Source organism: Canis lupus, chromosome 21 (assembly GCF_048164855.1).
Source record: "Canis lupus baileyi chromosome 21, mCanLup2.hap1, whole genome shotgun sequence".
Lineage (NCBI taxonomy): Eukaryota > Metazoa > Chordata > Mammalia > Carnivora > Canidae > Canis > Canis lupus.
Genome location: NC_132858.1, coordinates 9,289,671 through 9,312,359, shown reverse-complemented (window position 1 = coordinate 9,312,359; position 22,689 = coordinate 9,289,671). Strand labels below are relative to the sequence as shown.

Sequence of the window (22,689 nt, the reverse complement as noted above, 5' to 3'; positions counted from 1 at the left end):
TCAGACGTAGAGAACACACATCAGAGACCCCCTCCACCCCACCCCCTGCCAAAGCTCTTCCAGTGACATATCCAACGACAACACTGAACACAACTGGTCAATGTTTTATTCTCAGGTATGTGAGCAAAGCTCAAACTTCTCCATCACAATACTTTAGAGTGAAACAAAACAACAAAAACCTCTGTATTTAAGGAAAATAGCTCCAAATGGAATTTAGGATCTGCAATGGATTTGTATTTAACTCAACTGCACTTTTCTTTGGTCATTTGGTCATGAAGCCCAGGAGAGAAACAGCTTAAGGAATGCTCCAGTGGCTGTGGTTGCCCTCCACCTTGGAGGCCCATGTCAATGAGAGCTACAAACTCATCAGTGGTTCCCATCACCTGTTGCTAAGTCCAAAGTCCCTCCAAACAGAAGAAACCTGAATCCCTACCCTTTCCAACAGTCCACCTCAACACGTATCCCCGGTTCCTGTTCCTCTTGGGTTTACTGCAGGCATATGGGTGCAACCACAAGATTCCCAAGCTTCCCTTCTCTTCTCCACACTCCACAGACAAGTACAGGGCACAGAGGACTTCAAAATAACATCCAACGACAAGAGCCTATGAGCTGACGTCCATACCTCCCAGTCACCAGCTGTGGAGTCCTGATGGCTTTCCCGACAACACACCTTTGCTGACGTCCATGTGAACATCTTTGTGGCTGCCCAGCTCCCAATTCTTTACTTACACAGCACAAGCAGGATTACAACAGCAGGCTTTCTGGGTTACAGAACAGGGACAGAAACTGGTACCTACTGCCAACCCGGTCACACAGCGACACCAGCTCTAATTCACCTGTACTGTGTAACAGATAGATCCCATACTACCTCGCATTGGTTGCACACACTGACTGCTGGCCAAGAGCCTACTTTCCAGAAGCAGCGGTCATGGCCAGTTCAAGGGATGGGCTCCAGTTTTTACCCCATCATTGAAACACCCAATCAAGCCACACACCTGAACCTACCACCTCCTCTACAAGCCAGGGTCCTGTGTGACAGGCACTCTCCAGTATCTTCTACCCAACACCAACTCTGTCATGGAGGCAACAGTGTGTAGGAGAGGATACGGAGGCTGGGCAAGGTGATACACCTGACCCAAGGTCACCCAGCTGCTATGATGTGGACTTAGGTTTCTGTCAACCTTAACAGAAAGGAGACAGACCAAGGCAAGCTACATTACTGGAAATAGAGCTTCCTTGGGAAGAGTAGAGGAAGTGTGATTCGGGAGCTACAGCTGAGTCCACTGAAGGTTCACACCTGGGTGCTTTTATGAGCAGAATATGAGAGGGGAAAACCCAGTTAGGACCTACACAGCAAGTTCAATGGCTCAAAGGTGGAAAAGATTCTTGGTGGACACTCACTGGTGGAAGACAGTTTCCAACTCCTGTCAATCAAGTTTTCATGGGCAATTAGCCTGACAGTCCTCAAGTCCGCTGTTCTGAGGGTACATGTGGGAGACTCCACTTTGTAGCCTTCAGTTCCATCTTAGATCTACATCCTCTCAGATTTCCCCCTCTAATCCACATCTTTCAGAGGGCTGTGCTGATCAACCAATCTGCGTGGGGCCTTGTTCAGTCAGAGACGTCCGTAGCTGTGAGCGGACAGCGGCCCCTAGGAACTGAGGGGACATCCTCAGATGTCTGTCCCTCACAGAAGAGAAATGGCACCAGGCTATCCAGACTCACTGAACTACCAACAGTCAAGAAATGGGGAATCTTTAGTCATGTGTCTCCCAGCTGAACTTCAGGAGAAGTCTCAGAAAGGAAAAGAACTCTAGTTTGTACAAACGTCTGGGAAGATTACACCTAGGGCCAAAAGTTCAATTACAGCTACTGGCTGGAAAACTTCCTCGACCAGTTTCCCCAGCTGCCCAGATTTAATAAGTCCTTGGGGACTCAGCTTATTTCAGTTCACACTTTGATATAACCTTTCCTAATTTTTCATTCTTGCATTATTTCCCCCAATTTGTTAGCATATAAACAGCATTCTTCCCCTCTCTGCTGTGTAGGGAGAAGGCACAGGGCTGCAGGTTTGAAGACTACTTCTGCGACTGTCTAGCTGGGCTCGCGGATATTCTAAAAGCCCTAACAGGAGCAGCGAAGGTCGCACCACAACCACAGACTCCAAGTTGCCTTTACAAGTTCTTCCCCGCAACCCAAGAAGGGAACAAGGCCCAGGCAAAGGTATATCCAAATTCCTATCTACAATGGGGGTATTCCTGGGCACCCACCCAAAGTGTTATCCATCCCTGTTACCATGTACTCTTTTAAGACAGTAGGAGAAAACCCCCAAATTGGATACAGGGTGGTAGGCAGAGGGTTTTCCTGCTTTCAATGGCAGGCGTATGGGCAACATCTCCACAACGTCCTTTCCAGGGGAAGTGTGGAGTGTTATGTTTCTGCCACAGAGAAAGAAATGACAAACGTTTTCTAAAGACAGGATGTTAGGAAGACCCCTCTGCCCAGATTTTCCCCCTGGAATCAAAAAGAGGACCTCATGGTCAAAAACACAATCAATTACATATAGCACACAGTGCCCAATGCTGTTAGCATCATGGAAATGGTTATAGGAATGTCTTAAATTTCAATATACTTGGATTAAGAAGTGAGTCTGATGGTTGTGGATGAGGTTCTAATGCAGTTTTGGGGATTTTTGGTACACTGAATTAAGTTCCCACCATTCACTGGATTTTTGATCAATTCCCCAAGAGGTACCACTGAAAAGCAGCACACCAGCTTCCCATCCAAAGTACCCTACCAGAGGTACATTAATGGAGGAGAACTCGTAGTCTCTTAGATGCCAGTGGGAGTGTACTCATGATCATCTGAGTCCTGCACCACTGCAGTCACAAGTGCTTACCAGGACATAACCTTGACTTCTGCCAATCTTGTCACTATTTGTGAAACACAGAATAAGGTCTTGGGTAAATGCACAGACTTTAGGGACACCTGGGTGGCTCAGCAGTTGAGCGTCTGTCTTTGGCTCAGGGCATGATCCCGGGGTTCCGGGATTGAGTCCTGGCAAGGTGGTATCAGGCTCCCTATGAGGAGCCTGCTTCTCCCTCTGCCTAGTCTCTGCCTCTCTCTCTCTCTCATGAATAAATAAAATCTTAAAAAAAAATAAAAATAAAAGCACAGACTTGAGTGAGGGTTCTCCTCAATGGGTAAGGAGCACCCGATGGAATGCTGTAATGTCTGGTGCCAATTTACCAGAAGGGAGAATATGTACAGCTTCAAAGGCATGAGAGAAAAACCCTGAACCTCTGCTAGAAAGCTTCTCCCATCCTTCCATGGGTAATGGCCAGGCCACCAGTTTGAGTTTATCCTTAGTGTTAATTCCAGTGCAAATCCAACAATCTATTGATTGGTTGGTGGCATCAGAAAGTTTTTGTAAAGTGGGAACAAAGGAGTGTATTACAGGCAAACCAGGAGGTGGCAAGGAGGCCAGCAAAAGAACAATTACAACTTTAGGCAGCATGATTCAGTTGCTGAGAGACACAGACTTCCATGAAGGGGGAGGTTCTATAGGCCTGGCCCCAGTACCTTGGGAAGGCTGTCTACTTCCAATGTCATGCATTTCAATCCTTGAAAATTTTTAGTTTTAAGCCACCAGTTGAGATGCAGGTCCTCTGAGGTTTGGGGGCCTTTTTAGATGGCACACATGAATCTAGGAGTCTGTCTCTTAGAAGCGGGTGGCACAGGGGTTCCTCAGTAACACCTGGTAGGCACCTTTCAATGAAGCTGAAGTGAATCTTTATGGAGACATCTTTTCCAGCAGATGCCCTCTCCTGGCTATAAAATGTGATATCTAACATCTTTTGTCTCATGGGAGCTTGCTGTGGAAAGACTGTTCTATCACAGCATGATTATTCTCAATGGATTTAATTAGACCCTTGCAAAACTAAGTATGTACCCGTTTTTTTAGTTGTGAGTCAAAGCAAGCAAGAGCTAAATGAATTGGCTATCCTGTGATTATTTCAAAAGATCAAAGTTTATGAATACTGAATGGAGTAGACTGAAGATTTAGAAGAACCAGCAACAGTACTTTTGGCCAAGATATCTGGAGGGTTTCAACTAATTTAGCAACAGCATGTTTATAATTCCATTTGTACACTGGACCAGTCCTGAAGTCTGAGGATAAACAGAGTGGAAATGTAGAACTGGCCAGATGGCACAGACTTGTCCAAGTATTTAGTGGTCCAGTGAAGTAGGTCCCCTAGTCACCATGGTGTTCCCCACATGGAAAAGTCTTTGCTAAAAAGGAGTTTAGCTACAAAAGAGGCAGCTGCCTTTCTACATGGAAATGCTTCAGTCCAATGTGAAAAGATGCAAATTATCACTAGAACATATTCATATCCAGGAGATGAAGCAAATGTATGACATTCACCTACCAGGCCTTGAACGCCATAGTGTCCCAGGGTGATGCAAACAAACATCCTGGGCAGAATGCAGAACAAGCAAGATAGCACTTCTTGTGGCCTTGCTGAGGTTTTCTAATACTGATCCATAAACATTATTATTTCTCAGGGGACCAATGGTTTAACCAGGGACAGTGGTCTGAAGAAGAAAAGCTTTAGATTTTCTGGAAGAAAAAGACCAGAGCCCCTCTTCTGTGTGGTACCAAGAGCCTTTCCTTCTTCAGAGGCCAGTTGTTGCTCTTCCCTGGTTACTCCCTCAGGTCCTGAGGGGATGGGGAAGTGAGGCAGCAGTCTTCTGGGCTATGACAGAGGTCTGGTCAATGGATATAAGAAGGGCAATGTTTCTTACAGGGGCATCAGTAAGGTGGGTTCCTTTGGCTTCCAGTGACTCAGACTTGCGACACCTAGCAACAGCGAGAACTGCTGGCGGCAGTATCGTGGCCAACAGATTTGGGGCATGAGAGCCATTCTTAATTTTACCTCCACTGGAAGTGAGAAGCTCTGTTGTTTCCTCTAATATCCCTAAGTCATGGGCCACTCCAAAGGTGTACTGCTATCAGCATCAATGTTTGCTGTCTTGCTTTTGGCTAAAATGCATGTTCAAGTGAGGGCATCTATTTCAGCTGGTTTGAGCTGAACCAAAGGTAAGCATCCAATAAAGCCTCCACAAACTCCAAACTGTTATCACACAGCCAGCACAAAACCCATTACTTCCACGGTTCAGGTAAGAGGCATCAGTCAACCAGGGAAGATCAGTATGTGTCAGAGGAGTTTCTTATAAGACCTCACAAGGGGTCGACAGATGATCTGTGAAAGTCAGATAGTCGGGGGGGGGTTCAATCAGTGGAGGAGGGAAGAAGGGTAGCAGGGCTGAAACTGTTACCATGAACAAGAGGACTGGAAGGGTAGTCAGCAAGAGGACTTCACAGGAGATAAGAGCTTGCTAAAAGGTACTGGGCATGGTGTGACTTCAGGAGAGCCTCAAGAGCCTTGAAGCATAAAGACAGTCTCTTCAGTGGTAGGACCTGGGCCTACTGTTGGTCCCCATGAGTGGTGGCAGGCAGAGCTTTAAGGCAGGGGGATGGATCTTCAGGTAGTGGATCTAACTCTTGGCCAGAGTAGCTGAGGGACGTGTGATAGCTGCATGTTTTGGGGTTAGTAGTCTGAGGGCATCCCCTTCCTTCTCATATACAAAAAGGAAAAAGGGTAGCTGATTATCTGGGTGTCAAAGGATAGGTGGACTTAATACTTTCCTTCAAAATATTTTTTTTGGGCAGCCCGGGTGGCTCAGCAATTTGGTGCCGCCTTCAGCCCAGGGTGTGATCCTGGAGACCTGGGATCAAGTCCCACGACGGGCTTCCTGCATGGAGCCTGCTTCTCCCTCTGCCTGTGTCTCTGCCTCTCTCTCTCTTATGAGTAAATAAATAAAATCTTTCAAAAAAAATTTTTTTTAAGTTTTTAAATTTTGTTTAATCATGGGAGACACAGAGGAAGAAGCAGGCTACCTGCAGGAAGCCTGATGTGGGACTCAATCTCGGGACTCCAGGATCATGACCTGAGCCAAATGGAGACGCTCAACCGCTAAGCCACTCAGGCGCGCCCCCTATTTCCTTCAAAGTCTTAAAAAAGGAGTTATATTGGTTATCCCAACAATGAGATCAGGTGTGGTATTCTTTCATATGGCACAAAGGGGCTTAGCTATTTAGAAGTTTGGAATGCAGCTGTGACCCAATTCAAGAAAACTCTGTTAATTCTTATTTGGTTTTAGGGTATAGAAAGTTTAAAGTACCTTGAAGTCTTTCAGAACTTAGAAGTAGTGCTCATTCTGAGATTAAATTGTCCTAAATCTTGGACCAGAATTTGAACAAACTGCAATTTTTCATTCAAGACCTTGTGTCCCCTTAATGACTACGATTTTTCACAGGTGAACAAGGTCTTTAGGAGAGCAGCCTTGGGAAAGTTAGCCATGAAGGAAATCATCTACATATCTGTAGTAAGATGAAGCCTCTAGAGAGACCTATGATATTTAAGTCAGCTGCTACAACCTGTGTGAAGTAGGAACTCTCAGTAAAGCCTCCAGGCACGACTGTGTCTATTCTCGGCCTTCCCAGGTAAAGGTAAAAGGGATATTATATTTTTATATATACTGCTATCAAAGGAAATAAATACTAAAAAAATGCACTGCGTAACTATAATAAACAAAACAATGGTGCTCCCTGGGTGGCTTAGCGGTTTAGCACTGCCTTCGGCCAGGGCGTGATTCTGGAGATCCCAGATCAAGTCCCATGTCGGGCTCCCTGCGTGGAGCCTGCTTCTCCCTCTGCCTGTGTCTCTGTCTCTTTCTGTGTCTCTCATGAATAAATAAATAAATAATTAAAAAAAAAAAACAAAAAACAAAAAACAACAAAACCCCACGCCTCCTGTAGGGCTGGATACCAACAGTGTGTATGGACTAGAGACAACAGGAGGAATTATGGTATTTATAAACTGCCTTAACGTGCTGGACCAAAGTCCATCCTTGGCCACGGGAATTTTTAGGAGTGAAAGAAGAATATTTCAAGGACTAATACAAAGGATAATTATTTATTGTCTTCTATGACAGGCCTTATGCCCTGGTAAGTCCTCTTACTATTTACAAGATACTGATTTATTCTTGGGAGAGGTTCTGAGAAGTCGATCTGGATATTAACAGGAGGGGCACCATGAATTGTGCCTCGGTCTGTTGAGGATTTTGCACTAAAAGTGGGGGGTACTAGGTTTAGTAGTCAGGATGAGTCCCAAGTTTGGTCTTCTTTGGTCTACAGACTGCAATTAAAGGGGCCTGAATGTTCCGGAATACTGGATTTGAACTCAAGGAATATTTCCCTTTCCAGAAAGAAAAATAAAATGCAATGTATTTCCCCAGGAAATCTCATCCTAGATAATTGTATGGGAGCCAAATCACTGAGGATAAATGGTTGGTTGACTTGCAGAGATCCCAAATAAAAGGATATGGGCTGAGAAACGAGAATGTTGTAGTTTATCCAAGACCCCCACTATTTGCACATATGTATTACTCCAAGGAAGGGAAAATTTAATTTGGAGTTGAGCACTAATAGATTAGTTCCTGTATTAACTGATGTGAGAAAACTCGTTCCTAATCTGGACAGTAGTCTCCCAATCCTACATAATTCCCTTCCCACAAGGCTGGGGAAGAGTGCCCTCAGGATCTCATCACTGGGTTGGTTTGGCTATTGCCTCTTGGGGGTTGCAAGTGCTTGGATTTCAATTTATAGCGGCCCCTTTTCCAGTGTGTAGACTGTCTGCAATAATGGCATGGTCCTGTAAGACATACCTGCTTTGTGGTCTCCACCTATGGGAGGCTCAATGCCAGTCCCATACAGGTTAATCTGAAAGTTTTATGTCCTTGCTTCATCCCATTTACAACCACAGAATCAAACCCCACCAGGGTGGACTCAATATCTATGGGAAGTCTAGAATTTTCCTTGAAAACAGCTCAGGGTTATGGGTAAGTCACTAAGTCACAGACAGACTCAACAGGCTTTTGGTGCGTGCCTGAATCTTATTCTGGTCCATGGGCTTGGGGAAAGCCCTAGGGATGACTTCACGTAGCCTTCTGGCTATGCTGCAAGAGTGGTCATATAAATGGCTGGTAGCTGGCCTAGCTTAAACCCTAGAGATTGTTTTCATGCAGCACTGGGCCTGACCTTCTCCAACAAGTCTATGGACTAACTGACAGAGATCGGAGCCCAGGCTGGTTAAGTCAAGGTTATAATACTGAATTCCTCCACCCATCTATGAGGATCCTCATAGTTACTTTGGGAAGGCCCTTAATTATAGCCCTAAGCTCAGCTTTTGTCCATGAGGTGCAGGCACTTTAGGGTGGATTAGCAGCATCCTCAGAAGACAGAATTGTGAAAGGGATAGTTTTAATGGGTTATGGTTGAAGAGGTTTCAGTGACAGAAAGAAGGACGTCAGACAAAGGGGAGGATAAGGAGGCAAAGGGTATGGAAAGAGGTGAGACAATGCAGGTAGGAGGGAACCTTGGCTAGCACCAAGAAAGAGGCCTCTGACACTGTATTTTTATCCATCTTTAGTTGTTTATTCACTTCAATCAGTCTGGAAACAATATTCTGTAAGGAGGCAATTTGAGAATCCTGAACACATTTAGAAACCTCCAGATAGCAATGAAAACAACTATCCCACTTGGACTATTTAATTTTGTAGCCATGGTCTAACTTAGTTGGGACAAAGACAAGCCTCAAAGGATGAAATGTTCCCCCACAACAGCCATCAGAGCGCTAAGTTACCCTTCTAGTAACTATGACCCATGTAGGCAGAAACAGGCATGAGGAAGGACCATTACTTCTTAATATAAAATTGGCCAGGGTTCCTGAAAGAGGGCTACCCTTAGAACATTTAGATGACTGGGATCTCACTACCAGATTAAGAACAAAAGAGGAGGGATCCCTGGGTGGCGCAGCAGTTTGGCGCCTGCCTTTGGTCCAGGGTGTGATCCTGGAGACCTGGGATCGAATCCCACATCGGGCTCCCGGTGCGTGGAGCCTGCTTCTCCCTCTGCCTGTGTCTCTGCCTATCTCTCTCTCTCTCTCTCTCTCTCTCTGTGACTATCATAAATAAATAAGAAAAAAAAAAAAAAAAAAAAAGAACAAAAGAGGATTGACATGTTCTGAGAGTTCAACCAAAAGAAGGGACTTGATAACTGAGACTCACCAAACCAAGAGTTATGTCACCTCGTGGAAGCAAAGAGCACAAAGGGCTCAAATGTGGGTACTTTGCTCCTCAGTGGCTGGCTCCTTCAGATCCCACTCCTGACACCATGTAACGTAAACCTAGAAGAAAAGAGGTAAACTGAGGTAAGGCCAAGTTACCAGACACTGAGTTTACACAGGAATTGCAGATGAACTGCAATTTGGGACAAGCAAACTGCAGTGAGCTACAAAGGAGTCCACTCAAGGTCTAGGGCAGGTTGCTTTCGTGGGCAGAGTACAAAAGGGAAAATTCAGGAAAAATGTCATGCAGTAAGTTCACTGGCTTTAGGATAAGGAGAGATTCTTGACAGGTGCTCACTAGTTGTAGAGTAAGTTCTGATCTTCTGTAAATCAAGGATTTGTGGAAAATCAGTCTCAGTCTTTAGGTTTAATTTTCCTAAAAACACATGCATGAGATTCTCCACGTCGTTTCCTTTGGTTCATTATAGATTAAAATCATTGCGCATTTCAAATCTAGACCCTCCTGATCTTTCCCTACCACCACCGATCACTTCACTTCCGGCTGCCGCTTCCACCTGCTTAACTCGAGATGACTGCTGCTGTCCCTGGAACAGAGGACAATCAACAATCCTGCAGTGAAGTAGCATTCCCAAGTAGTACACCGTCTAGAAGAATGGAGAATAATCATGCCCCTCCTATGCAGTGCACTATGTGGTCCCAGGGCCCTCAGCAGTGTCCAGCACAAGAGCTATTGAGTGAACACACACTCCACAACAGGACACAGGCCAAAAAGCTTCACCTTCCCGTGGAAGGACGCCACTCCAAAGGAACAGATTCCGTTCACACAACAATCCACTTTATTTCCAACTATGTGAAGCCATGCACTATTTAACACTATTTTTGGTGACATGATGACAAAGCAGTTAAGTTAAACCCGACATTAACACTTGCAAAAACAAAACAAAGTGCTCAATCAAGGACAGAAGGAGAAAGAAAATACAATAAGCTTACACAACAGGAAAGAGACTATGTTTAAGGTCTAAACAATTCAAACACAGGACTCCACATCTAAACACAGAAGACACACAGTGACCTGGTTCTGAGGCCAACTCTGCCGTCTCCTAGCTGTGTAACCAGGGCTCCAACACCGACAAACTAGATGGGGCCTCCCGAGGGGCTGCTGTGAAGACAGAATGACACAGGCGAGGTGGCCAGCACAGGACCCGCTGCAGGCCTCCTCCTCCGCCTTCTGGGACTGCAACACGCTTACACACTGCCCTGCTGCTTGGCAGGGACCAGCAAATCCAGTTCCTCTCAACAGTTCTCCCTTTATATAAGGAAAAATAACCTAGAGTTGGTGACATTATGAATGAGCTAGAGTTCTGTTTGTCACTTTTCATGTTTAGCAATCCAACTAGTTCAAAGAGAAAGTTACAAGGAACTACCAAATTTGTAGGTTTGAGAAATACAACTACCCATTTGTTTTAAATTTTGGTGTGCTGAAGCCTCATCTGAAGGTTTCCTTTACCTAAAAAGGTAAGTATATCAAAATATGAACACGTCATCAGGCAAAAGAATATCCAAAAATATAAAAAGAATACAGCAGTTCAGGTCCCTTGTAGGACTAACAATTTTAACTGGGTCTACAATTCTACATTTGGGCTGATATGCAAAATTCCATGATTACATGAATGAATGTTTTGCTTTTATTTATAGAAGATACCTCACAATCCTATTTATGAATTTCTCGCCCAAACAAAAAAATTTCATGGAGAAAAATTTTTAGTTTTTCAATTTTCCACTGTAACAAAATTCCCAATTTTATTTTTTATTTATTTTTTAAAGATTTCATTTATTTGTTCATGAGAGACACATAGAGAGAGGCAGAGACCCAGGCAGAGGGAGAAGCAGGCTCCATGCAGGGAGCCCGATGTGGGACTTGATCCCGGGACTCTGGGATCACGCCCCGAGCCAAAGGCAGACGCTCAATCACTGAGCCACCAGGCATCCCCAAAATTCCCAATTTTAAAACACTTATTAATCCATAGGCACACTTGGGTGGCTCAGTTGTTTAAGCATCCAACTCCTGAAATCAGCTCGGGTCATCTCAAGTTCATGAGTTCAAATCCCGGGTTGGGCTCCACGAAGGGCATGGAGCATACTTAAAAACAGTAAAAACAAAACAAAAAAAATCCACCACAACACTTAGCCTATAGAGTAATATAATTTCAAACTGGGCCACTTTTTTTTTTTTTAAGATTTTATTTATTTATTTATTCATGAGTTGACAGAGAGAGAGGCAGAGACACAGGGAGAGGGAGAAGCAGGCTCCATGCAGGGAGCCTGATGTGGGACCCAATCCCAGGTCTCCAGGATCACGCCCTGGGCTGAAGGCGGTGCTAAACCACTGAGCCACCCCGGCTGCCCAGACTGGGCCACTTCTAAAAGACAAAAGAGTAAGCTGGAGAATATCGTCATCCTTCACATAACCAAAATTTTTATACATTATCTATCTTAAGTCAAAAGTTCTCAACGTCTTCCCATGAAATGACTGAATAACCAAAAAAAAAGGAGGGATAAACAATGTAAGTTTGTCTTTGCACTGAAGAACAAGTTCCATGAGGGAAGGGACTTACCTACTTGCTCAATGCAGCAATCCCTAGACCTAGACCTAGCACAGGACTCGGCAGGACACAGCAGCCAAGCAGTCTTTGCTTTACTCACTCACTGCTGTGAAGTAACAGCCCACCCAGGTGCTGCCTGCGCACAACTCCACACGTACCTTAGTCTCTCCCATGGAGTTTCTTAAGACACAGAGGAAGTTAGGGCTGCTTACGAGATCTAACTGCCACTAGACAACAGCAGACCATCTCTTCAGAAACTTGCTAGAGACTAAGCCCTCGGTTTTCCGGAAGAAAATAAAAAACTTATTTCCTTTCTTTAACCAAACATTCTATTTTTACTTGAGGCAAAGTGGCTCTTCATTGCTATAACTCCAATTTCCTCTTCCAGTCTCCTTTCTCTGCAATTCGTTAGTATATGACTAAACAAGGCTAACATTTCAAAATTTTCCTTACTCCAGTATTTAAAGGTCTTCTCACTCCGTAGGGTCTTCCCGCTTCACCTTGTTTAAATATCACAACGGAGGTGCCTGGGTGGCTCAGTCAGTGTCCGACTCTTGATTTCACCTCAGGTTATGATCTCAGGATTGTGAGATTGAGTCCTACATCGGGATCCACGCTCAGCATGGAATCTGCTTAAGATTGTCTCCCTCTCCTTCTGCCCCTCCCAGACTCTGCTCTAAATAAATAAATAAATAAATAAATAAATAAATAAATAAATAAAATCTTTTAAAAACTCACCACCACCCAAGTCCCTACTCCTTCTCTACTTTTCTTCTCAAAAGCACCCATCATCTAACTTGTTTATCTGTCTCCCACTACAGAAATATGTTTTGTTCAGTGCAATACCCAGTACTTAGAACTCTGTCTAGCCAATAGAGAGGCTCACGAAGGAATGAATACAAAGCATTAAAAGCTATTTCCTGGGCAGCCCGGGGTGGCTCAGCAGTTTGGCGCCTCCCTTCGGCCCAGGGCGTGATCCTGCAGACCCGGGATCGAGTCCCACATCAGGCTCCCTGCATGGAGCCTGCTTCTCCCTCTGCCTGTGTCTCTGCCTCTCTCTCTCTGTCTCTCATTAATAAATATAATCTTTAAAAAATAAATAAATAAAAGCTATTTTCCTACACATGCAATTTTTATTTTAAAAATTTTATTTGGCAGAAAGAGAGTGCGCATGCGCACACATACACAAGCAGGGGGAGCGGCAGGCAGAGAGAAAGAGCAAGAAGCCTGACATGGGGCTCGACCCCAGAGTCCTGGGATTATGACCTGAGCCAGAGGCAGATGCCCAACTCACTGAGCCACCCAGGTGCCCCCACACAATGTTTTAAAGTGTAATATTTACAAATGTATTCTTATAGCCTTGGTACATAAATAAATGTCTGAGGTGTAACGCTGATTCTTTGTACCACAAAACTATTTACTAGAACTCATCTCGTCTTGTTTAAAACAGGCTTTCTGGATAATATTAAAATGCACACTACCTTAAAAAAAGTCATGAACCCAGAATAGAAGCACATCTAGTTTTAATAGCTGGCAGAGTATACTTGTAGAAGGAAATTTAAGGCTACACAGTGAGTGGTCAAGATAAGAAGTAGAGACCACAAAGTGCTCTCTTATAGTTTTCTCACTACAGAAACACACTACACCTCTCCTGCTATTAAGTACTCGTGAAATTTAAAATTAAAATGGCAAAGAAAGCAGCTCTGCCTTCTCTAAAGCACGCAGGGTAGAAAACCAAAGGCTGTCAAATGAAAACAAATCTACGTCACCACAAAGCTACTTCTTAAAAAATTTCCGGGCAGCCCGGGTGGCTCAGCAGTTTAGCGCCGCCTTCAGCCCAGGGTGTTATCCTGGAGACCCGTGATCGAGTCCTGCGTTGGGCTCCCTGCACAGAGTCTGCTTCTCCCTCTGCCTGTGTCTCTCATGAATAAGTAAGTAAAATCTTTAAAATTCTTCACTGCCCATTGATAAGGGTCTCGGAAGGGGTAACGACAAATCCCCACCTGCTGTCTGGGAAGGCAACTACTTGCTAAACCAGGAGTGATCATGCAAAGTAAGCCAAGACCGGATGACAGTGACTTCCTCTGAGCAACCTGCTCTTGCCCCTTGTAAAACCTCTCAGTGGAGGACTGGCGAAGCTATGTAATCACCAACCTTTCGCTGTGGATGCCTGAACACATTTCCCAGTTCAAGTAAGCATGTCTTAGGTAGCAATTCCAGACCGAACTCCCCATAAGCTCCTCACTGCTGCCTCATCATTCACCCCAGGGGCCATCACTCCCAGCACTACTCCCAGCACTACAGGGTTCTGCCCATTTCACAGAGCTGACAGGGGGAGGTCTTCAGGAATGTGATCACCCTCCCACCCACAGACACTATATATTACTGTTGCAAAACAAACCAAACAAATTTAAGTTCTCTGGCAAAATTCTTGGCAATACAACCTAAGTTCATGAAAAACAGTTTCAAAACGTTTTACAACTGTGGACAATGAAAATTAAAAAAAAAAAAAAAAACCCAAAAACCTAAAAGTAAGTATTCTGAACTCTATTGTACCATTTATACGTTCACCTCTGTAGTCCCCTCTTCCTGAAACTAAAAGACTATCCACTGCTCAAGAGGAGAAAAATGCTGAAGACTTCCGTCCCACTGAGGCTGGTGGGAACTGCAGATGCAGGAAGCTGCTCCCAGCACCAGGGGCCGCTGAGACCCCGACAGGCGAGCGGAAACACCATCCTGAGAGACTCAAGTACAAAATCACACACTGTAATGACACACACACCCCGACTCCATGGACTTCACCTCTGCAGAATCATGAGCTACCTCACACAGGTACGCTCAAAAATACCACAGGAGACTCTGGTCCTCTAAACGGCCAATCCTCGAAATTCAAAAACGCCTGTACTCGGAGGACAACAATCCCAAAGCAAAAGTAAACTTTCCAGAGTTCAGTCTACCGGCGTCATCAAAACAAAAACGACTCCATCAGCTCTTGCAAAGAATCCAATCTCTCCAATCGCTATACCTGTTTGGAAAAATAATGCGAAATTCACGAATGCGTTTAATGTTTCACCGCACGGACGTACAAACAACCGCAGGTAGCGTCGACCACGATCACCGGCACAGCAGGACAAAGGCTACAATACAAGCGCGTGGGTCAGAGCAGGTATTTCACACAGCGGGATGCTGTGGTAACTAACTACCGGTTTACACAATTAAGGAATCTGAGAACGATTACTCTCATCATACCAGAAGGAGTCTTAAGATCACTGCTGAAACGACTCCAAGTAATCTTCCCACTTTATCGCACAAGTCCCTTCTGTCACCGTAACCCTACAAGAAATCCAATTTTGCCAACAAAGTATTTCTCTTGACCAGAAGGGTCTTCTCCTCCACGGAGCGTCTGAAACCCCGCACTAGGATCCTTGACCTCAAAAGATGAAAGAAAAAAAAAAAATGTCCTTATCCAGAAACAAGGGAAAAAGCAGCAAATGGAAACCCTCCAGGCGCCAGGGCTCCTTCTCCTCGGCGGCCTCCCTCGCGCACACCCGGGGCCCGGCCAGCCCAGACCAAGGCCCGCTCCGCTGTGCGAGCGCCGAGCGGCCGCTAAGGGCCCCCGCGTCCGAGCTGGCGGGGACCCCTCCCCGGGGCCCGAGCCGGGCTCCCACGACCGCGTCCCCGCCCCGCGGCCCCCAGGCGCCGGGCCGGGCCGGGCCGGGCCGGGCGGGAGCAGCGAGCACGTGCGCACGGCGAGCCGCGTCCCCGCGCCGGGTCAGCGCCCGGGGTCCCCCGCCCCGCGCGCTCCGCAGAGGCGGCCCGGGCGGACGGCGGCTCCGCGGCCCGGCAAGGCGCGCCGCCCTGGACGCCGCGGGCCCGAGCTCAGGCCGCGCACGGACCGTGCCGAGCCCTCCCGGCCCCGAAGGGCGGCTTCCCCGCGCCCCGAAAACAAAGGGGCCCCGCGGCCGGCGCTGCCCTCGGGGCCGCGGCGGGGGCGGGGGCGCGGGCGGCCGCCCGGGAACAAAGCGCCTCCTGACCTTCAGCGCCGCAGCGGGGCGGGGGTCAGCCGCGCCGCCCGCTCCCCCCGCCGCCCCGGGCCCGCCGCCCCGCCGCCCCGCCCCTGCCGCCGCGGCCTGCACCCCCCGCCGCCCCGGGCCCGCCCCCGCCCCCGCCGCCCCGGCCCTCGGCGGCCGCGGCCCCTCGCCGGCAGCCCCAGCGCGCCATTACCCGGCCGAGCGCCTCGCGTCCGCTCCTCACGCCTCCTGCGGCTGCGGCAGTGGCGGCGGCGGTGGCCTCGCTCGCTCCAGGGGCTGCGCCGCCGTGGCCGCCAACAACACCGCCTCCCATTGGCCGAGCCCCCTGGCCCCGCCCTGCACAAGCAAGACGGCCTGCGATTGGGCGGACTCGGCGCAAGTCAACTACGCTTCGGCGCCGCCGGCGACGGCCCATCAGAGGCCGCGACAGGAGGGGTGGGGCGTCGCGCTGCGTCGCGCTCAGACCCGCGAGCCGTATGTAAATAAGGCGTGTGACGTGTACGGCGGCGCGCGCCCGCGTTCCTTCCGCCTCCTTAAGGGGCCGGGGCGCGCGGGGGACACGTGGACGGCACCTGCCGCGCCCGCCGTGCGGCTCCAGCTGCGCGCCCGCCCCGCAGACCCCCGCGGCCCCACCGTCCACGCCGCCGCCCCCCGGGCCGCCCGGCCTCAGCGCCCGCCGCCCCTCTCCCCGCGCGCGCCCCCCCAGCGCCGTCCGCGTCTGTACAGGAGCACCGGGGCCGGGCCGCACCTCTGCGCAGTCGGGCGCCCTCGACACCGGGGCCCCCGGCTGGGCCGCCTCCCCGCGCGGCTGCGCGGCCGCTGGGCCCAGGGCACCGCGTTCCCCCGGTCACTGGGAAGGCCGGCGGCGAGGGGGACCCGCCAGGCGCGGAGAGCGCAGCAGAAATCACGGCCTTGTGGTCGGCTTGTGGTCGGCGGCCTCCCAGCCCGCTGCCGCCTGGTCTCGGGGCTGCCCCCGCCCCCCCCCCCGGGGACGGCCCTTCCTCGCCCCGTCCAGCTGCAGCCCCTCCCGCTCGCCCCCAGACCCGTCTCCATCTGCACACGGCCTGCCCATGCCACCAGGTTAGGGCGGCTGCAGGGGCCTCATGTTAACTCCACGACAGCTGCGCAGGTACGGGGGGCTGGGGCTGAGTCTCTTGGGGCTGGCACCCGCCCCTGTGCACACTCAGTCATCCTGGCCAGCAGGCTGGGCAGGGGACCCAGAAGTAAAAGGGCAGGTTCCTGGCCCAGAGCCCCGACCTTCCCAATTCTAGCTGGGTGGCCTCGACAGCCTGTGCTGCAGTTTCTCCACCTTCAGTCATGGGCACTTGTCATACCCCCTTCACAGGGCTGGTGGGGAGTTGGAACAACACTGGCCAGTAGCTTGGTGCTGGTGTCCACTGCTCTGATGCCCCCACCCCGGGGCCAGAGGAGGGGACTGAGTACCTGAGGCTACCTGAGGCTCTCCTAAGGAGACTGTCCTATGAGTGGCTTAGCCTGAATCCTGCTCCAGAGGACATCTGGGCCCTGCAGGCCGTGGTGTTCAGAGTGACCGGGAGCAGCCACCCCCTGAGGGGCCAGAGACCTAGCTCCTGGGCCCAGTGGTGGTCCAGACACTGCGTGGAGACAGCAGGCCAGGCGTGGGCACCATGACTATATTTTGTCCCGTTATAGCCATAAATGTATTTACTAAGATGACGTGTTAAGTCACAGCAAATGTATTTTTTTGTTAAAGAGAACTAAGGTACGAGAATGAATGTCTCCTGTGGTTTGTGGGGCAGCCACTACAAAGTACCCTGAACTGGTGGCTTAATCACAGGAAAGTTCTTTCTCCCAGCTTTGGACAGTAGAAGTCTGAAACCCAGGTGCGGGCAGGGCCGTGCTCCCTCCAGAGGCTCTAGGGTGTGGATCCCTCCTGCCACTTCCAGGTCCTGGGGGCTCTGAGTGTCTCTGGGCTGGTGGCCAGGTCCCTCCTGTCTCTGCCTGTCCTGCATGGCCTCTTGTGTCTGTGTCTCTCCTTATAGACATCAGCCGGGTGGTGCTTCTGGCCCACTCCTGTGCGAACACATCGTGACCTAAGCACACCTGCAAAGACCCTACTTCCAAATATGGTGGGTTGTGGAGTTCTGGCTAGACAAGAATTGCGGGGGGGGGGGGGATACTATTCAACTTAGTACAATGTCTGTTCTGGAACCAGCATTCCCCTGTGCCCACTGTCTACCTGTCAGGAAGTGGTCCCTGTGGGATGGTCTCCCTCTGCTTCCAAGGGGGGGGCAGCTGCTCCTGGCCTGGAGTTTCTGGAGCCTCCACTCCATGTCAGGGCTGAGGGACTGAGTCCTGCCATTGCCCAGCTCCACGCAGGGCTCTCCCCTCCCCTTCCAGTCCCCAGGGACCTGGGGTGGGACACCCAGTCCCACTGCCTGCCGTGGAACAGTGGGCTCCCTCTCTCACCACATAGGCTTTACACACTGGCTCCCAGCACCTGCGACTCTGTGTCTGAAGGTACCACCCTGCCTGGACCATAAGCTTTGAGGATCCACCAAGAGGCTTCCCAAGAGCCCCACATGAAGGTGTGTTCCATGTCACACCCATGCCCAGAAGGGAGGGCCAGGCCCCCCATCTCCTCCCTCAAGACATTTTCATTCTGAACAGTCTCCTTGCCGCCATCCCAGGCCCTCAGACAGACAGACACTCAAGCTTTGCTGACCCCAGAGCCTTGTGCGGATGCCTCCTAGTTACCAAGTGGACACAGTCCTTTCTGATTATCTCCCATGCAGCAGAAGCACCAGCAAATTATCTGCTCCGGGCTGGGTTCCTTCTTAGCCAGGACAGTCCCTACTCATCACCAGCTAAGGCCCCTCTCATGGCCTTGCTTTGAGGCCACAGCCAGTTCTCCTGCCCAGGGGTCCCTAGGGTGGCTTCCCACCCCCACCCTCCACACTGTCTACCTGCACCCTGGCAACCTCTGACCACACCACTCTTCCACCCAGCATACTTCCAAAGCTCCCTACTGCCCTCCAGTGAACTTAGAACTGAGGCAGTGGGGTGGGCATCAGTTCATTTCAAAGTCCCCAAGTGATGCTAAGTGCAACCAAGATTGAGAAGGGCTGGGACCAGAACGTCTAGTGAAGGGGCCCTGAGGCCGCACCTCATGGGTTTCCCAGCATCTCCCAGCGCCCTCACTTTGCCCCTGCCCAGCTCTGAGCTCATGCACACCTGGCAATGGCTCCTTTGCACAGGTCCTCCGTGCCCTCCAGACATGAGAAACTCAGAGGATTGACCTCCAACACCCCTGCTCCACGCCCTTTCTGCTCCTCTCAGTCCTTGACCTCATTGGCCTTGGCCCAGAGATGTCCCGGGTAGACATCTGGCCCCCAAACCCAGAGGAGGAGACAGAGACACCAGCTGGATAACTGCCTCCAGTCCCAACCTCAGACCTGGCTGGAGCACAGCCAGCTTGGCTCTGGAGGGGACCTGCCCCTCGTTGCTCAGGGGTGCTGCTCAGTGAATAACCCCTGGAGCTGGCAGGAGGGAGGGTGCACCAGGCCTCAGGGGCACCCCGACGTCCATCCACACAGGGTGGTGGCCCCAGGCTACCTTGCAATAAAAGGGACATGGAGACACGGGGAATGAAAGGCCCTCCTAGGGTGTGGATATTAGATGGTGTCCACAGACCACCCAGTGCGGAGCATATGCATAAGCCTCAGACCCTCGGAAGGAAGGAGTCCAGGAGACAGTCTCCAAAGCCTCACAGGCCCTCTGGGACAGCCTTACAGGGATGCTCAGTCTCTGTACTAGTAATTTTCTGCATGGTTTCATTTTTAAGCTAATCTCTGATAGTTCTGTAATGAAAACACCAAATATTTCACTTTGGGAGAAGCAGGAAGACAAGTCTGGCTCCCAAAGCTGGAAAGACATTTCCTGCACAGACTTTTCACAGGTGAATTAATATTATACATTTGAAAACCACTTCCACTCCATCTTGTTCCAGAAGGTTCTCTGGCAGCTTGTGGGGCATCGAGGACACTCCTCCTTGAGGGGATGTATTGGGGGGGCACGACTCCACCAGAGGCCACAGCCCAGCCCGCAATTCACCCCCTAGGCCCCCCCCCAACCCCGGCACTCGGAGCAGCCGGGACGGAGGCCAGCCTCCCAAGGTGCACCTGTTCCTGCAGCAGCAGACAGGGCTCGCGTCCTCCACGGAAGATGAGATGATTTCCTGGCGGCAGGCTTTAAGGGACACATGGGCATGAAACATTTCACACAGAAAAGTGGAGGATGGTGTGGGAAGAGAGGCCACCACTCAGCAGTGATCCTGGCCGCTGACCCACAGCCTCCTGCCACTGTCTCCCCTTAGGGACCCTGGTGGACACAACTGCCATGATCACAGCGACAACTAACAGAAGCTCCTACCAGACCCAGTGCGCATGCCGATTGCCCAGCTGTTCTCAGGGCCAGTTTGTTCAAACCCAACAAGGCTCCTGTGGCCTGTGGTGGTGTTTCTCGTCTCTGCCGTTCAGGTCTGCCTCCTGCGCCCCATCCATCCCCCCGCACCAGAGCCCCCGGACAGCCCAGCAGCCCGGGCACTCCTCCTGAACAGTCGGGTTGCTCCCCGGCGGCACTCCTGCCCGCACTGCGGTAATGCCCTTGAACAGGAAGTGACACAGAGAGCCTTGCTCCTCCTGGGGTGGGGGTGGGGGGACCAGTGCACAGGTATCTGCCCACCCCCGCCCAGATCCGGCTCTCATGCTTGTCCCCTCCCTGGGCAATGCGGAGACCCAGTGCCAGAGAAGGAGGGGGGACAGGCTGAACCTGGCATTGTAAGGTGACACGCCCATCTCCCCTGGCCCCTGTGCCCTACGAGCCACCTGCAAGGTGACATGGTGGCATGGTGAGAATAGCTGCTCCCACCAACTGTCACCCCGGGGGCCTCAGCAGCCGCTGGCAGGCCTGGCCTGGATCAGGTGCCGCACTCGGGTTGCAGACGGAGGCGGTCTGCTCCTGGTGTCCCATCGCTTCTGTGAGCTGGCACCGTGCATGAAGTGCAGCCTCCCCTCCCGCTGGAGCCGCTGAGCCGCCTGGGTACAGCTCCCTGCCCCAGAGAAGTAACTAAGTCTGCAGAGTAAAAGCCGACACAAAGTCCACCGCCAGGGGTAGCGGATTATTTCTTGGCTTTCTTTGCTTCTGAGAATAAGTATAAATGCCCACATTTCAATTAATCCTGGTTTTCAATACTCGAGTTGTCCCAGATGCGGCCAGTGGAAGTTCCTGAGGCTGTTTTACTATTTTGCAGTAGAGATTCCCGAAAAGCTGAGGTGGCACAAGGCCCGTGCACCCTTCCTGGGGCCCCCTGATGGTGTCCTCTTGCCTGGCCAGAGCACAGAGCAGCCCCGGGGGAATAGCTCTGGTGCCATGTGTGTGGCCACTCTGTCAAGGGTGCAGGTCTATGCAGCACCACCGTGGCCGAGCACCGCCCCCCAATCTGGTCAGCCCCTCCTCTGCCCTCTGTTCCCATAGATCTGTGTGTCCAGGGCAGCCCCAGTGGCGCAGCGGTTTGGCGCCGCCTGCAGCCTGGGGCGTGATCCTGGAGACCCTGGATCGAGTCGCACGTCGGGCTCCCTGCATGGAGCCTGCTTCTCCCTCTGCCCGTGTCTCTGCCTCTCATTTTCTCTCTGTGTCTCTCTATATATAAATAAATAAAATCTTTGAAAAAAAAAAAAAAAGATCTGTGTGTCCAGAATGTCACCCAAGTGCAACCATATGGTATTTCCACTCGGCAGGATGCCCTTCTGATATATCCAGTTTTTGTGTTTCACTAGTTTGTCCCTCTTCTGACATGACTCCATCAGCCTTCAAAAGCTTCCCTTTGAGGACAGATGGCTCAGGGTCTCCTTGTGCTTCTGCCCTGGACCTGGGGTGGGCCGTTTCTTCCAGGAGCCTCGAATCAGGCTCTGTAAGGGCTCCCAGCAGCCGAGTTTGTCCCTTGTCTACACAGCCAGAAAATCTCGACTGTTTAAAAGTAGATTATTGGGGCACCTGGGTAGCTCAGTGGGTGAAGCATCTGCCTTTGGCTCAAGTCAGGATTCCAGGGTCCTGGGATTGAATCCCACATCGGGCTCCCTGCTCAGCTTCTTCCTCTCCCACTGCCCCTGCTTGTGTTCTCTCTCAAATAAAATCTTGAAAAAGAAAAGGTCGAATGTCAGTTCATATTGTTTTTTCTATTTTGTATTTGGGAATATAGTGATTTTCCTTCTTTCCTTTTGCACTCGAGTTTTTTTCTCTTGCATCAAAACCTGGGTTGCTGACATCAATATTGTATTTGCTTATTAGCAGAGGCCACCACGGTGTTGCCAGTCCCTTGCGCTGCTCTGGAACCTTGCCACTGCATCACTGAAAGTTGCTGTGCCCTCCCGTGGAGCACGGTGGGCGTCTCGGACTGCCTGCAAACTTGAGAGGATGGTGGTGGTCATGCTGTGGGACCTCTGAGGTTACATCCAAAAAGGCACATGGCTCTTCTCGTGGACACGCACCTCCAGAGCTGAGGCCGCCTGTGGGAGACCCTGGCCCAACACCACCAGGCGGAGCCCCACTTACCCAGAGGCACTGGAGAGGGCAGTAAAGTGATAGTTGTTTGCAGCCACCAAGTGTTGGGATGATCTGTCGTATAGCAGTAGGGAACCGGAATGAGTTCATTTCACTGTATTTTGGGGCCTTGTTTTCTTATTGGTTTAACTGCTTGTACGTGGAATGTTTAGAAGTCTGAGAAGCATGCTGTCTCAACACCAAAACGCCCTCCCCACTCCCCACCTCGGTTCATAACCACCTGCTCCCCATGCCTTCGGTGCT

The 22,689-nt window shown here is 50.4% G+C and overlaps 1 protein-coding gene and 1 long non-coding RNA gene across 9 annotated transcripts in view; one reads left to right on the top strand and one right to left on the bottom strand.

The window, feature by feature from the left end:
• The window catches only part of NAP1L4 (nucleosome assembly protein 1 like 4), a 42,008-nt gene extending 25,832 nt beyond the window's left edge, over positions 1–16,176 (bottom strand). For 2 of the 8 annotated variants that reach the window (XM_072790375.1, XM_072790369.1), the window contains exons 1-3: positions 16,040–16,157; positions 10,285–10,518; positions 9,193–9,311 (exon numbers count right to left, since the gene is read on the bottom strand). The gene's annotated coding sequence lies outside the window, so the exon portion shown is untranslated. Of the gene's footprint in view, positions 1–9,192; positions 9,312–10,284; positions 10,519–12,268; positions 12,492–15,064; positions 15,380–15,849; positions 15,902–16,039 lie in introns of those variants that run through there. The other 6 variants (XM_072790374.1, XM_072790368.1, XM_072790371.1 and 3 more) reach the window with 5 other exon arrangements.
• A 400-nt stretch (positions 16,177–16,576) lies between these two features.
• On the top strand, positions 16,577–22,022 carry LOC140612609 (uncharacterized). The gene is made up of 4 exons (XR_012013759.1): positions 16,577–16,975; positions 17,868–17,954; positions 18,302–18,413; positions 20,201–22,022. It is a non-coding gene; the product is annotated as an uncharacterized lncRNA (long non-coding RNA).
• Positions 22,023–22,689: the final 667 nt, after the last annotated feature.